This window comes from Astyanax mexicanus, chromosome 3 (assembly GCF_023375975.1).
Source record: "Astyanax mexicanus isolate ESR-SI-001 chromosome 3, AstMex3_surface, whole genome shotgun sequence".
NCBI classification, from domain to species: Eukaryota; Metazoa; Chordata; class Actinopteri; order Characiformes; family Acestrorhamphidae; genus Astyanax; species Astyanax mexicanus.
In genome coordinates this window covers 59,587,966-59,602,221 of record NC_064410.1, presented here as the reverse complement: position 1 = coordinate 59,602,221, position 14,256 = coordinate 59,587,966, and the positions used below count along the sequence as shown (strand labels likewise).

General features: G+C 37.1%; 1 protein-coding gene across 2 annotated transcripts in view; it reads right to left on the bottom strand.

The window, feature by feature from the left end:
- baiap3 (BAI1 associated protein 3) overlaps positions 1-13,855 on the bottom strand; it is a 129,140-nt gene extending 115,285 nt beyond the window's left edge. For both annotated transcript variants that reach the window (XM_022666661.2, XM_049475946.1), the window contains exon 1: positions 13,688-13,855. The gene's annotated coding sequence lies outside the window, so the exon portion shown is untranslated. The remainder of the gene's footprint in view (positions 1-13,687) is intronic.
- Between the last annotated feature and the right edge of the window lie 401 nt (positions 13,856-14,256).

Genomic DNA, 14,256 nt, shown 5'->3' with positions numbered 1-14,256 from the left:
GTGAGATTGTTCGGCACAGCTTTCACTTACCAATCCGGTCGGAGCCAGCAAGACGCATTTCGCTCGAGTCATTCACTCTCTCATTCTGAAGTCTGAAAATAGTAACAGGTTGGTGGGATTCTCTGTACCACTGCATTTTTTTCCAATAACAGTATAAAGCAACTGTATCTACAGCTCTGGAAAAAATAAGAATGATGAGTTTCTTGGATACAATCAAGAGGAAGATGCATGATCACAAGCCAACAAACCAAACTGAACTGCTTGAATTTTTGCACCAGGAGTAAAGCAGCATAAAGTTATCCAAAAGCAGTGTGTAAGACTGGTGGAGGAGAACATGATGCCAAGATGCATGAAAAAAAATGTGATTAAAAAAACAGGGTTATTCCACCAAATATTGATTTCTGAACTCTTAAAATGTGTCAGTGAATATGAACTTTTAACGTTTTCTTTGCATTATTTGAGGTCTGAAAGCTCTGCATCTTTTTGTTGTTGTTATATCAGCCATTTCTCATTTTATGCAAATAAATGCTCTAAATGACAATATTTTTATTTGGAATTTGGGAGAAATGTTGTCTGTAGTTTATAGAATAAAACAACAATGTTCATTTTCTCAAACATAAACCTATAAATAACAAAATCAGAGAAACTGATTCAGAAACTGAAGTAGTCTCGTAATTTATTTCCAAAGCTGTATTTTCATACCATGGTGTATATATAACAACTGCATATCACTGCAAACTAGTCTCAAACAAATGCTGTAAATCCAGGGTTTTTTCATTATTTAAAAATATTCTGCATTGCAGATTAATACTAAAGTCACCCAAACTACCATGAAAAGCACATATACAAAGAAGAACCTCTTTCTTAGATGATGGCTGTCACGTCTGGTGCTGTTAGCTCCTCTGTCCCTTCCACACCCAGCTCTAACGGAGGTTCTCAGGTCAACAACTACACTACCCAGAATGCACCACCCGCTGACATCACGCACTCACCTGATCACGTGACACCTCACCTGCTTCCTCCAGGAAGTCCTGAATACTGATTACTGGCACTATATAAGAGCACTCCACACAAACACCCACGCCGCGTATTGTAGGTTCTCCTCATTACAAAGCGTTAATTTATCTCTTGTCTCAGTTTATCTTGTGTATGACCTTGCCTTTGTTTTCTCGACGCCGATTATTGCCTTTGCCTCTGATATTGGATTGCTTGTGTATTACCTGGACTGTGTTTTCACTACTGCCTCTTGGATTACCTCTGACATTGGATCTCTCGTGTATGAACTCTGGACTGTTTCTCGTTTATGGTATGGTTTTGCCTTCATTGCTCTGCTTACTGGTGATTACCCATTTTTTCTGTATCGACTACGTTTACATCTGTTTATTTTATAATAAACATTCTGTTTTATCAGTATCTGCACGTGTCTGCAATTCTGTGCTCACCATGACAATGGCTGGATTTTCTCAGTCAGCTTTATGAGGTAGAGTCTCCTGGAATTCAGGCTTTCAGTTAACAGCTGTGCTGAACTCATCAAGAGTTAATTACTTGAATTTCTCATCTCTTAATAAAGTGTTTGAGAGCATCAGTTGTAAAGTAGTGAAGAGGTAGAGTTACAGGTATACAGTGAATAGTGAATATTTGAGTAATGCTCTAATCCAGATTATAAGCAACAACTACTGTATACCAACTCTACCTATAGCACATTTGCCATCCAGCACTGGGGTCTTGGGTTCAAATCCTTATCTGGGTAAAGTTCCCATGTTCTCCCTGTGTCTTCATGGGTTTCTTTCCACAGTCCAAAAACATGGAGATCAGGTAATTTGGATATTGTAGAATTACAGAGAAAAATTGAATACTCTAAATTGATTTGGTGTGTATGTGTGTGGTATGTATATATGTTTGTTTGTGTGTGTTTGCCCACATATGGATTGGCACTCTGTCCTTGGTAAAATACTGTAGTGCCCCGATGCACCATCTCCAGGTAGGCGGTTGTTTCCGGTTAAGAGTTGCTCTTCGGTTGCTTGGTTTTGGGTAAATTATTTCTCTCCACTTTTCATCCAAGCTTTCCACTCAGCTCAGAGAGCCACTTTGAATGCACCATTTACACTGATTTTGAGTAGATACAAATACGTTGTTGTCCTGATGAGCCCTGGTTTAATCTACAAGCTTGTTTTATTGAAAACAGCTTGTTTGAGTAAGTAAAGCAACTACATTTTTTATTCATTTATGGTAAGCTTAGATTTCCAATGTTTTGATTGAACTGGTGTGTTTTGGCGCCATTAAGCTTGTTAGCCTGTAAGCCAAAAAAATAATATACCATATTTCTCGCACTATAAGGTGCATCGGATTATAAGGAGAACTATCAATAAACTTATATTTCCTGGTCTTTTTTTTTTTATAGACAAAGCACCCTGGATTATAAGGCGCTTTACTTTTAAAGTAAAATAAGCACTGGATGTTGATCTACACAGATTTATCTCCTGAAACCAGTTTATTTGGGTGACTAAGGTGCTTCTGAGTGTTCCGGTAAGCCAGGGCGATATTAGCTTGCGGTTTGTCCCACGTAGCTTGTTTTAACATGGTACACAGGAAGGCTACAGTCTGATATACTCCCTCTGAACGGCGAAAGAGCTAATTAGTGCTTAGCGCAGTTAGCGGGTAATGCTAATGCTGCTCCAGCAGTGCTAGCTGGGGTTAGCAGCAGGCTACAGGCTGTTAATACTCACCTCTGAACTGCAAAAGAGCTAGCGCTTAGTGCGGTTAGTGGCTAATGCTAATACTGCTCACATCTCAAGCCTCGGTGCTGGTGTACTAAACTGAAACTCCTGTATAACTCTGTACTTCAGCAGAGTGGCTTTACTGCTCCTTAATACCCAACTAGTAGAATTCATATATAAAGTACCCCGGATTATATTAAAGATAAATTAAAGGATTTTAAGTGCTCCTTTTAGTGAGAAAAATACTGTACATATTATCCGCACCATTAAATAAGCAGCAGTGTTCAAAGTGCATGATAAAAGAAGCTTCTTATAGCCAGGAAATTACGGTATACAACTTATAAAGTGTCCTCTATATGATTAGTGGAGCTGATAAGATAGACAGTGAGTGGACACCATAGTCTTCACATCCCAATCCACTCAGAACCAACAAGAAACTTGTCCCTCATGTCCATCATGTCTGTTTTACTGGTGCTGAGCATGTTGTTTGGATCTGTTCAGCACAGGCTTCCCTGTTCCCCAAGAGATTCACCACAAGTCAGCAGTGAAACAGCCTCTCAGGAGACGTGTCCTCCTGCCCGTCCGTCCTCACCAACTGAAGAAAAGTTCCCACACTCAGAATTTGGCTTTCCTCGATATTTCACCCGTTCTTGTATCTGTCAATCTCAGTGTCATCTCTTATATATGCTGTTGTCCTGGCAACCGACTCTCCTGCTCACGCATCAACGCCACCTTTCCAAAATGCCCTCAAACTCCACGAAGACGTTCAGCATCAGTAACTTTCACCACGTCTTTCCTCCGCTTCTATTTTATATTTACTTTCCATCCACCTATAGACCCTACAACCCCCTCCTCTTCCACGCTTTAACAATCTCACGCAATACCCTACATCTCTGCCCCTTCCACACACAGAATAATTGCACACAATCTGTCCTATATACATACATATAAATAAATCTGGGAAAAAAGTGTGAGGCAAAGCTTGCTTTCATTAAACTGGCCTACATACAGTAAGCAGTAAGTGACTTCAATTCACTTCATAAAAAAAAAAAAAACCACACAGTGGCACCGAGGCTGTCCTATTTTCATGTTGTGATACCATCTCAAAAAGTATCAGAGTTTCACGCTAACCAGATACCCCTCTCAAGAGTGCATCACCCTTGAGCCCAGCACAGTGAGTTTCTCATGTATTTCTCTTTTTATTTATTCGTCTATGCAAGAAAAAGAACACTTAGTTTTTGCTCAATAGTTTTGCGTAATTTTCCTCTGCTTCACTTACAGTTTACCCATGTAGTTAAGCTTGTTTTTGGCGTAAGTTCCTTATGGTGTTTAAAGAGGAAATCTCTACATTTAACAAGAAAGTCTGCTATTGTTACGCAAGGATAAAACTTTAAATAAGGGTCCCAAATAACATTACTATGTTTCAATGTTTAAAAATATTGTAAATAATATTTAAATGAGATTAAAAATGTTGTGTACTCAAAATATCTCTGTGTGTCTTCTGAGTGTACTTAGTAGTGTGTATGTGTGTGTTCACTGCACAGATGGGTTAAAAGCTGGGACCAATTGGTTGTCTTGGTGTATATGGTTGTCTTGTCTTGTCTTGCTTTGCCTTGTCATGTCTTTTCTTGCCTCACCTTATCTTTTCATGTAATTTCTTGCCTTGCTTTACCTTGTCTTGCCTTACCTTGTATTGTCTTGTCATGTCATGTCATGTCTTGTCTTGCCCTGTCTTGACTCACCCTGTATTGTCTTGTCATTTCTTGTCTTGTCTTGTCATGTCTTTCTTTGCCTTGCCTTGCCTTACCTTACATTGTCTTGCCTAGTCACGACTCACCATGTATTGTCATGTCTTTTCTTGTCTCACCTTGTCTCACCTTATCTTTTAATGTAATTTCTTGCCTTGCTTTACCTTGTCTTGCCTTGCCTTGTATTGTCTTGTCATGTCATGTCTTGGCTTGCCCTGTCTCGACTCACCCTGTATTGTCTTGTCATCTATTGTCTTGTCTTGTCATGTCTTTCTTCGCCTTGCCTTGTCTTGCCTAGTCATGACTCACCTTGTATTGTCTTGACATTGCATGTGTTGCCTTTCCTTGTATTGTCTTGTCATGTCATGTCTTGTCTTGCCCTGTCTCAACTCACCTTGTATTGTCTTGTCATTTCTTGTCTTGCCTTGCCTTACCTTGTCTTGCCTAGTCACGACTCACCTTGTATTGTCTTGACATTGCATGTGTTGCCTTGCTTTACCTTGTATTGTCTTGTCATGTCATGTCTTGTTTTGTCTTGCCTTGTCTCGACTCACCTTGTATTATCCTGTCATTTCTTGTCTTGTCTTTCCTTGCTCTGCTTTGCCTTGCCTTACCTTACCTTACTTTTTCTTGCCTAGTCTCGACTCACCTTGTATTGTCTTGTCATTTCTTGCCTTGCTTTACCTTGTATTGTCATGTCATGTCATGTCTTGTTTTGTCTTGCCTTGTCTCGACTCACCTTGTATTATCCTGTCATTTCTTGTCTTGTCTTTCCTTGCCTTGCTTCGCTTTGCCTTACCTTACCTTACCTTACCTTGTCTTGTCTAGTCTCGACTCACCTTGTATTGTCTTGTCATTTCTTGCCTTGTCTTGCCTTACCTTGCCTTACCTTGTCTTGTCTTGCCTAGTCTCGGCCCACCTTGTATTGTCATTTCTTGCCTTGCCTTACCTTGTCTTGTCTTGTCTTGCATAGTCTCAGCTCACCTTGTATTGTCATTTCTTGTTTTGCCTTGCTTTGCCTTGTCTTGTCCTGTCTTGTCCTTTCTTGCCTTGCCTTATCTTGTCTTGTTATGTCTTGTCTTAATGTATCGTTATAGTCTATTTCAAGAAACCACTTCAGCAATGATCTTTGACCCTGCACCTACACAATCATACAGTAACTCAAACCTGCTTTAGTTTAACTGCACAATTTGTCCATGTCCATTTGTCCTGTATGTGCCTGAAAGGGTTAAATGCAAGAAAAGTATCTGTATAATTATTCCAGATAGCAAAAATCATTCCATTTTCATTTCTGGTCCAATTATCACACACAGTTGCGTCAGTCTGGCCCTGGTTTGAGTCTTGGCTCGATGTGCCGACTCTCTGGTTATCCAGTATGATATGGGAATTGGCCTGAGCTGCTTTTGGCAACACCATGGTTACTGGGTATAAACCACATTCAGCCCAGTGCTGCCATACAGTACATCAGCCAACTGTTCATGCTGTCTATGATGGCTAGTTGGTGATGGAATTTTACATTTTAACCTTTACATGCATAGCTGTATTTAATTCTGCAGTTAGGAAATATATTGTCATAGATGTAACCACAGAACATAACCAGATACCCCTCTCAAGAGGGCATCACTCAGTCCAGTACAGTGAGTATCAGAACACTAACCGTATACTCTTCCAAGTGTGTCAAAACTGACCCACGTTGGAATCAGTGTGTCTTAATGTTACTTTTGTCATTTTGGTTAAGAATAATAATTTGCACTTTGTTGTATATTTTGCCACAAAAGAATGATTTAATGTTTTGATTTGAACATTTTGTTTCTGTATCTTTCATCTTTTTATCTATCTGTCTGTCTGTCAATCTAATATTACCCTATTTTCAGACTATAAGGCACACCTAAAATACATACATTTTCCCCAACTCAACAGTGCGCCTTTTGTATGAATTCTACCAGGAAGTTCCTCCAGCACTAAGGCTGGGTGCAGCAGCATTAGCATTAGCCGCTAACTGCAGCGCGAGATCTTTCACTGTTCAGAGGCCAAACACTATATGTCCGTAGTGTTTGGAGTATTAAAACAAGCTACGTGGGACGAACCACTAGCTGATAGCGCCCTGGGTTACCAAAACACTCAGGGTTCTTCAGTCTAGCTCAGTTATTGTGCCTTATAATCCAGTCTGCCTTATATATGAAAATAGATGAGAAAATAGACGTTTATAATCCAGTACACCTTAAAATCTGAAAAATATGGTAGTTTGGTGATAGCTGATAGATGATAGAATATCAGAGTACTAACCAGATACACCTTTCAAGAGTTTATCACTGATTTTAGCTAGCTTAGTTAGAAATCATTCATTTTTTGACACATATCATATTTTTAAATAAATCTTTGTGGTCCACTGAACATCCACTGTTAGTATATTTGTAACAGTCACAGTTGATAAGAATCAATAGTTTCAGTAGAGTTCTATAGAAAAATAAATAGGGGTAATCTTTGATCCACCTATAGAAGCTTGGGGCAGTAATACAAATACTGGAAATTTGTAAAATCTATAAAAGGTAAGTCAAAATTGTTAAGAATTGAAATAAACTTTTAAAAAACTTTTGAAAAATACTTTTCACAACGAAGATTTGCCTTGCCTTGTTTTGTTTTGTCTTGTCTTTTCTTGTTGTGTTGTGTCGTATAGTATATTCCTAACAGTCAGAATTGAAGAATATATTAAATAATATTAAATAAACAGGGTTCATTTTTGATCCACCTATAGAAGCTTGCGGTAGTAATACAAAAACTAGGAAGCTGTCAAATCTATAAATGTAAGTCAAAATTGTTCAGAATTGAAAATAACAGTTAAAAAACTTTTTTTAAAAACTTTTTACTATGAAGATATTGCAGTAAAAAAAAATATTGTATTGCGTTGCCTTGTTTTATCTCGTCTTGTCTGTCTTGTCTTGTTGTTTAGTATAATATATATAAGCTATTGCAAGAAAGCTACAGTAAATATGATATTGGTTGTGTTTGTGCTAGCAGCTTGTAAACTTTCTGGTAAAAAGGTGAATAAGTTAGAGATGCACACTAAGGTTTTATAAAGGAACAAAGAGTAGGATTCACCGCTAGAACCAATGCTCTCGTCTCCAGGTCTACAGCCCTCGTAGCTGCACAAATGAATGACATCTTGGCAGCACAGCCTGACAGTTGTAAAAAGTGCTATACAACTAAATTGATTTAATTTCATAGTCCTGGCTTTGGCAACCACAGGCAATAACCCATTTCTTTCCCTTCTACATACAGAATAATTGCAAACAATTCGTCCTATATATGTACATATATAAATGTATCTGAGAATGTGAAGCCATGCTCGTCACATTAAACTGACCTACATACAGTGTTCACTGACTTGAATACATTTATTTTGAAGGAAACATACACACATATTTGGCCTTATTCACACATTGTTCCTAAGAAGCACTTTCTTTGTAAACATTTGATAAAGATTCTGATACTCTACTAGTGTTTTCTTATATGGGATTAGTTCAGTTTATGAGGAGAGTATAATACATCCTTATAAAATCAGAGCTGTAATCAATTCCACACTTTATATATACATTTTAAGTCATAGACCTGGTCTTTTAAACCCCACTGTGCACAACTATAAACAGACCATAACCAGATACCCCTCTCAAGAGGGCATCACACAGCCCAGTACAGTGAGTATCAGAACACTAAACAGATACCCCTATCAAGAGAGCATCACTCAGCCCAGTTCAGTCAGTATTCAAACACTAACTGGTTATCCCTCTCAAGAGAGCATTACTCAGCTTAGGACAGTGAGTATCGAAACACCAAAAAAGGCCCCTCTCGAGAGTGCATCACTCAGCAGAGTTAAGAAAATAGCCAGACATTAACTGGATACCCCTCTCAAGAGTACTATGCATCACTCAGCCCATGTACAGTGAATATCATAACTCTAACCAAGTTTATTTATATAGCACCTTTCATACACAATGGTCATTCAAAGTGCTTTACAAATTAGAAAATACAAGGAGAGTCACATAAACATGTAAGAAAATAACAATTAAAATGGAATTAAAAATAAAATAAGAATAAAACATAAATAGAACATGATTCAAGCATGATTAAAACAATATATTTAAAAGAAGGAAAATTAACTAAATTAATTACAATAAAAGTGCTAAATAAAAATGCTGAATAAAAGTAACCAGATACCCCTCTCAATAGTACTTCACTCAGCCCAGTACAGTGAATATCAAAGCACTAACCAGACATCCCTCTCGAGAGTATTGTACATCACCTTAACCCAATTCAGAGAGTATCAGAACACTAACTAGATACCCCTCTTGAGAGTCCATTACTCAGACCAGTTCAGTGACTATCAGAGCGCTAACCGGATTCCTCTTTTGAGAGTACTGTACATCACTCAGTCCAGTACAGTGAATATCAAAACACTAACCAGACACCCCTCTCGAGAGTATTGTACATCACTCAACCCAATTCAGAGAGTATCAGAACATTAACTAGATATCACTCTTGAGAGCGCATCATTCAGCCCAGTACAGTGAGTATCAGAACACTAAGCAGATTTCCTTCTCATAAAGGCATCACTGAGCCCAGTACAGTAAATATTATAATACTAAACAGATATCCCTCTTGAGAGTGCATCACTCAACCCAATTCAGAGAGTATCAGAACATTAACCAGATATCACTCTTGAGAGTGCATCATTCAGCCCAGTACAGTAAGTATAAGAACACTAACAAGAAACCCCTCTCAATAGTACATCACTCAGCCCAGTATATCTTACTATTGTAGATGTTAAATATAATTTATTTCAGCTTCAATTACTTCAGAAATGTGTTTCTTGGTGCATTAAATGGATTGGATCATACATTTACCACTAACAAGATGCCCCTCTCAAGAGTGCCACACTCAGCTCAGTACAGTGAATATCGAACCACTAACCAGATACCCCTCTCAAGAGTGCATTACTCAGCCCAGTACAGTAAGTATAAGAACACTAACAAGAAACCCCTCTCAATAGTACATCACTCAGCCCAGTATATCTTACTATTGTAGATGTTAAATATAATTTATTTCAGCTTCAATTACTTCAGAAATGTGTTTCTTGGTGCATTAAATGGATTGGATCATACATTTACCAAGAATTCTAGATTTTTTTACGCTTTCTGCCCAGAAACTGCAGGAAACTGCTGGAATGCTGCATGTGACATGCTTCAAGAATAGACTCACAGTATTTCTGCGCTTGACTGGATGGTGTTGAAGGCTATATTGATTTATAGAGAAGCATATAGTGTGAAATAGACTTAAAGCTGCATTCTTGTGTAAAGTGACTGAAACGTAAGTGGCTCTTAATATAAATGTCAGCCTTGGAGACAGGAGAATAATACTCTGAAGTGCTTTCATTGTGTTTTAAAAAGTCAATTAAAGTAAACGTTACATAATAAATATATTTAAAACAAAAAAATGGTAGGATAATCAATAAATAAGTGACTTAATTAATTTACTAATTGAAAAAGTAATCGTTAAATGATTTGACCCATGTGCAGCTTTTGCTTTTTTGACAGTATTATAGATAAACTGCACTGACTAATGTCAATACTGTAAGGGAAATAATTATAAAATGTCATAACTACATACACAACTTTACTCAGCCCAGTTCATTAAATATCAAAACACTAACCAGATACACTCTCAAGAGCGCATAACTCAGCCCAGTAAAGTGAGTATCAGCAAACAAACCAAATATTCCTCTCAAGAGTGCAATACTCAGCCCAGTACAGTAAATATCGGACCACTAACCAGATAACCCTCTCAAGAGTGCATTACTCAGCCCAGTAAAGTGAGTATCAGCAAACAAACCAAATATCCCTCTCAAGAGTGCAATACTCAGCCCAGCACAGTGAATATCGGACCACTAACCAGATAACCCTCTCAAGAGTGCAATACTCAGCCCAGTACAGTGAATATCAGACCACAAACCAGATATCCCTCTCAAGAGTGCATTACTCAGCCCAGTACAGTGAATATCGGACCACTAACAAGATTCCCCTCTCAAAAGTGCCACACTCAGCTCAGTACAGTGAATATCGGACCACTAACCAGATATTCCTCACAAGAGTGCATTACTCAGCCCAGTAAAGTGAGTATCAGCAAACATCCAGATATCCCTCGAGTGCAATACTCAGCCCAGTACAGTGAATATTGAACCACTAACCAGATATCCCTCTCAAGAGTGCATTACTCAGCGCAGTAAAGTGAGTATCAGCAAACTTTACTAAGTATCTGAATATATATCATATATATATATATATATATATATATATATATATATATATATATATATATATATATATATATATCATAATACATCAAAATAGTATTATAGCCATTTTTCGAAGTCCTAAAATATATATATATATAAAAAAATTACTTTTCTTGTCTAAAAAGTGCTTTAAATTCAATTTAGAACCAATATTATAAATATTAATATACAGTGGCGTGAAGAAAGTATTTACCCCCTACAGATTTATTTTGTGTAATATCAGACAAATAAAACCTGCATAAATATAAAAATCACTTTTTAAATGAATTTTTTTTCATTAAATGAAAAAAAAAACAATCTAGCCCTGTGTGAAAAAGTGTTTGCCCCCTAAATCCAATAACTTGGTTGTGTCACTCTTGGAGGCAACAACTGCAAGCTTTACTGATAACTGGCAACTAGTCTTTCTCATCTCTGTGGAGGAATTTTGTTCCACTCTTAATTATTTTTTAAGTCATTCAGAGGTGGACTTTTTGTTTGTGTGCTTTGGGTCATTGTCCTGCTGCAGAACCCAAGTACACCTGAGCTTGAGGTCACGAACAGATCGCCAGATATTCCCCTTCAGGATTGTCTGATAAAGAGCAGAATTTCTGGTTCCATGTGTCCAGCTGTTTGTTTTTTTGTGATGTTGAATTATTGTAAAATTAATAATGTTTTTAAAACTAATAAACAAATAGTATTTTCGTGCATCTTGGCATGATGTTCTCCTCCACCAGTCTTACACAATGCTTTTGGATAACTTTATGCTGCTTTACTCCTGGTGCAAAAAAAAATCAAGCAGTTACAATTTGTTAAAATCAAAGAAACTCACTAGTTTTAAGTGGTCTGTTATTTTTTTTGCAAAGCTGTATGTTGAGTATTGAGGTTTTAACCAGCATATTCTAGTGCAATTTGCACTATATTGTATTTACTGCATATATTTCTGCCTAGAAGCTCCTAGAAATGACTAGAAACTGCTGGAATGCTTCATGCCTGACAGCTTGGTGTTAAGAGCTGTATTGATTAGTATAGGAACATATGGTGTGAAATATAAAGCTCTTTGGATAAGGGTGTCAGGCTTTTATCGCACATCTGTCCACATCTGCTCAGACTCAGCTACAGGTGATGCAGTACAGAAAATCCAATAACTAGACTAACAGACCAATCAGAGCTCAGTAATCTGATTCTCACAGCCTTTACAATCATCTTTCTAATAAATCTAGTAAATCAAATTCTCTTGACAATATCACCTTTACATTTAAATGATATACTTTATATAATGCATTTAAATAATATTTCTACCACCATATTTAACAAATTTGTTATTTAAAAAAAAAAAAGCATCCATCCAGTTATATAGCTTAACACAGGTTTCATTGCAAATTAGTTAAAAAAAAACAACAATACAAATTATAACAAATCCTGTTTTCTAAGATCCAGTCTTTCCTTTCTACACAGCATGAAGACCCAATGACCAAATTCCCCAAATAAACTCAAATAAACCTTAAATAATCCATAAATAATCCAGCATAACACACTGCATCTGCTCAGAGCTACAGCTACAGGTGATGCAGTACCGAAAACCCAAACAACAAAAAAGTTAAAACAAAAAATACATTGAATAATGTAGTACATATAGTACATCAAAATAATATACTTTACTATATCACCCAGCTCTAAAACAATTCAAAAGCACAACTTATTCCACTTTTCTAGTCTTAAAACTGCATTAAATAAAAATAAACACATAGGCAAATGTCTATATGCATTTACACATGTGATGCATTTCAAATGTATTAATTCATCTAAATTAATTTGTGAAAAAAATCATTTAAACAACTGTTATAAAAAATAAATCCACACCACAACTGCGCACATCTGTCCACATCTGCTAATGCAGGTAATGCAGTACAGTATATGGACTGTCTGATAAAGATCAATACTCTAGTGAGAATCATCATTTGAAATCAAATAATATAAATATAATATAAAAAAAACATCAATGCATAATATTTTGACCATATCGTCCAGCTTTAAAATATAAAAAAAATAATAATTTCCATTGTTGAAGTGATTTATGTGCTTTATATATGTGATCTATGTAATTAATATATATATATATATATATATATATATATATATATATATATATATATATATATATATATATATTTATATTTATATATATATTTATATTTATATATATATATATTTCATTTGTGAGATATATTGCAAGTATACTGATTGATTTCAATATATTTCTTTATTCAATATTTTGTATTGTCTTAAAACTAATATGTTTACAGTATTTCCCAGCCCTAAAGTTTGTTTAAAACACAATTGATTTTAATTTTATTTATTTTAATAGACTTAAAAGTGTTTTGAATTTATTTTAGAACTATCAGCAATCTGCAGACAGAGCATTCATGTAGTTAATTCAGCTTAACACAGGTTTTACTCTAAATTACTCTGAATTATCTCAAAAATTAAAACAATAACTGCCCTCTGAGCCCTTTCACTCATCCCCCACAATCCACACCAGCGCCACGGACATCAGCTCAGACTCAGCTACAGGTGATACACGCAGAAAACCCAATAACGAAGCTGAAAGACTGACCGAAGCTAAATAATCTGACTTTATATTCTTCTTCACAATCTTTACATTTCACTGAAAAATAGAATTAACATCTTCTACAGTCCAACAAAAGTCTAAAACCCATACCTGTACATGTTTAATAGGCAATAATTGAATAAAGGCACAGAAAAGCATTGAACAGCATGCATGCAAACTTCAGCCAAGGTATGTCCACATCTTAAATGTGTCCAAAAACACAAAAAAGCCTTGATAAATGAGACAGATTGATGATGAATGAGCTAAAAGAGAGAGATGCGCTCACCTGTGGACTCCCCTCATACACTCAGTGCACAGCAATGATGCTGCTGGTGGTCCTGATGCTGCTGATGCTGATGCTGCTGGTCCTGATGCTGCTGCTGCTGCTGCGTGTCTGCGCTCCTCACACTTCCCTGCCATGGAAATGTGCGCAGCTGCTCGGCAGGAGCCCTTTAAGACAGGACACGCTCAACTCCGAGAGAGGTAGAGAAAGAGAAAGAGAGAGAGAGAGAGAGAAAGAGAGAGAGAGAGAGAGAGAGAGAGAGAGAGGGGGGAGGGAGGGAAAAAAAAAACACGTTAATTTGTCCTCATTCGATGACAGGAAAGCGCTTTATTTCCCGAGCCCAGCCGCTCTCCTCCGCGAGCGCAGCTCTGCTCCATATATGGTCAAGGGAAGTGCAGCAGGACTTCGCTGGCTGAGAGCTGTTGCTGTGGGGACCATCAGTTCTAGGCGCAAGGTGTGTGTGATTACATGTTTTAGCCATTAGTTTTCTTCCTGCTGCCGCTGTTGTAAGTATGTGGTGTAATTATGGGCTGGTGGATGCCCACATGGAGGTCTGAGTGGTTGTAGAGTAA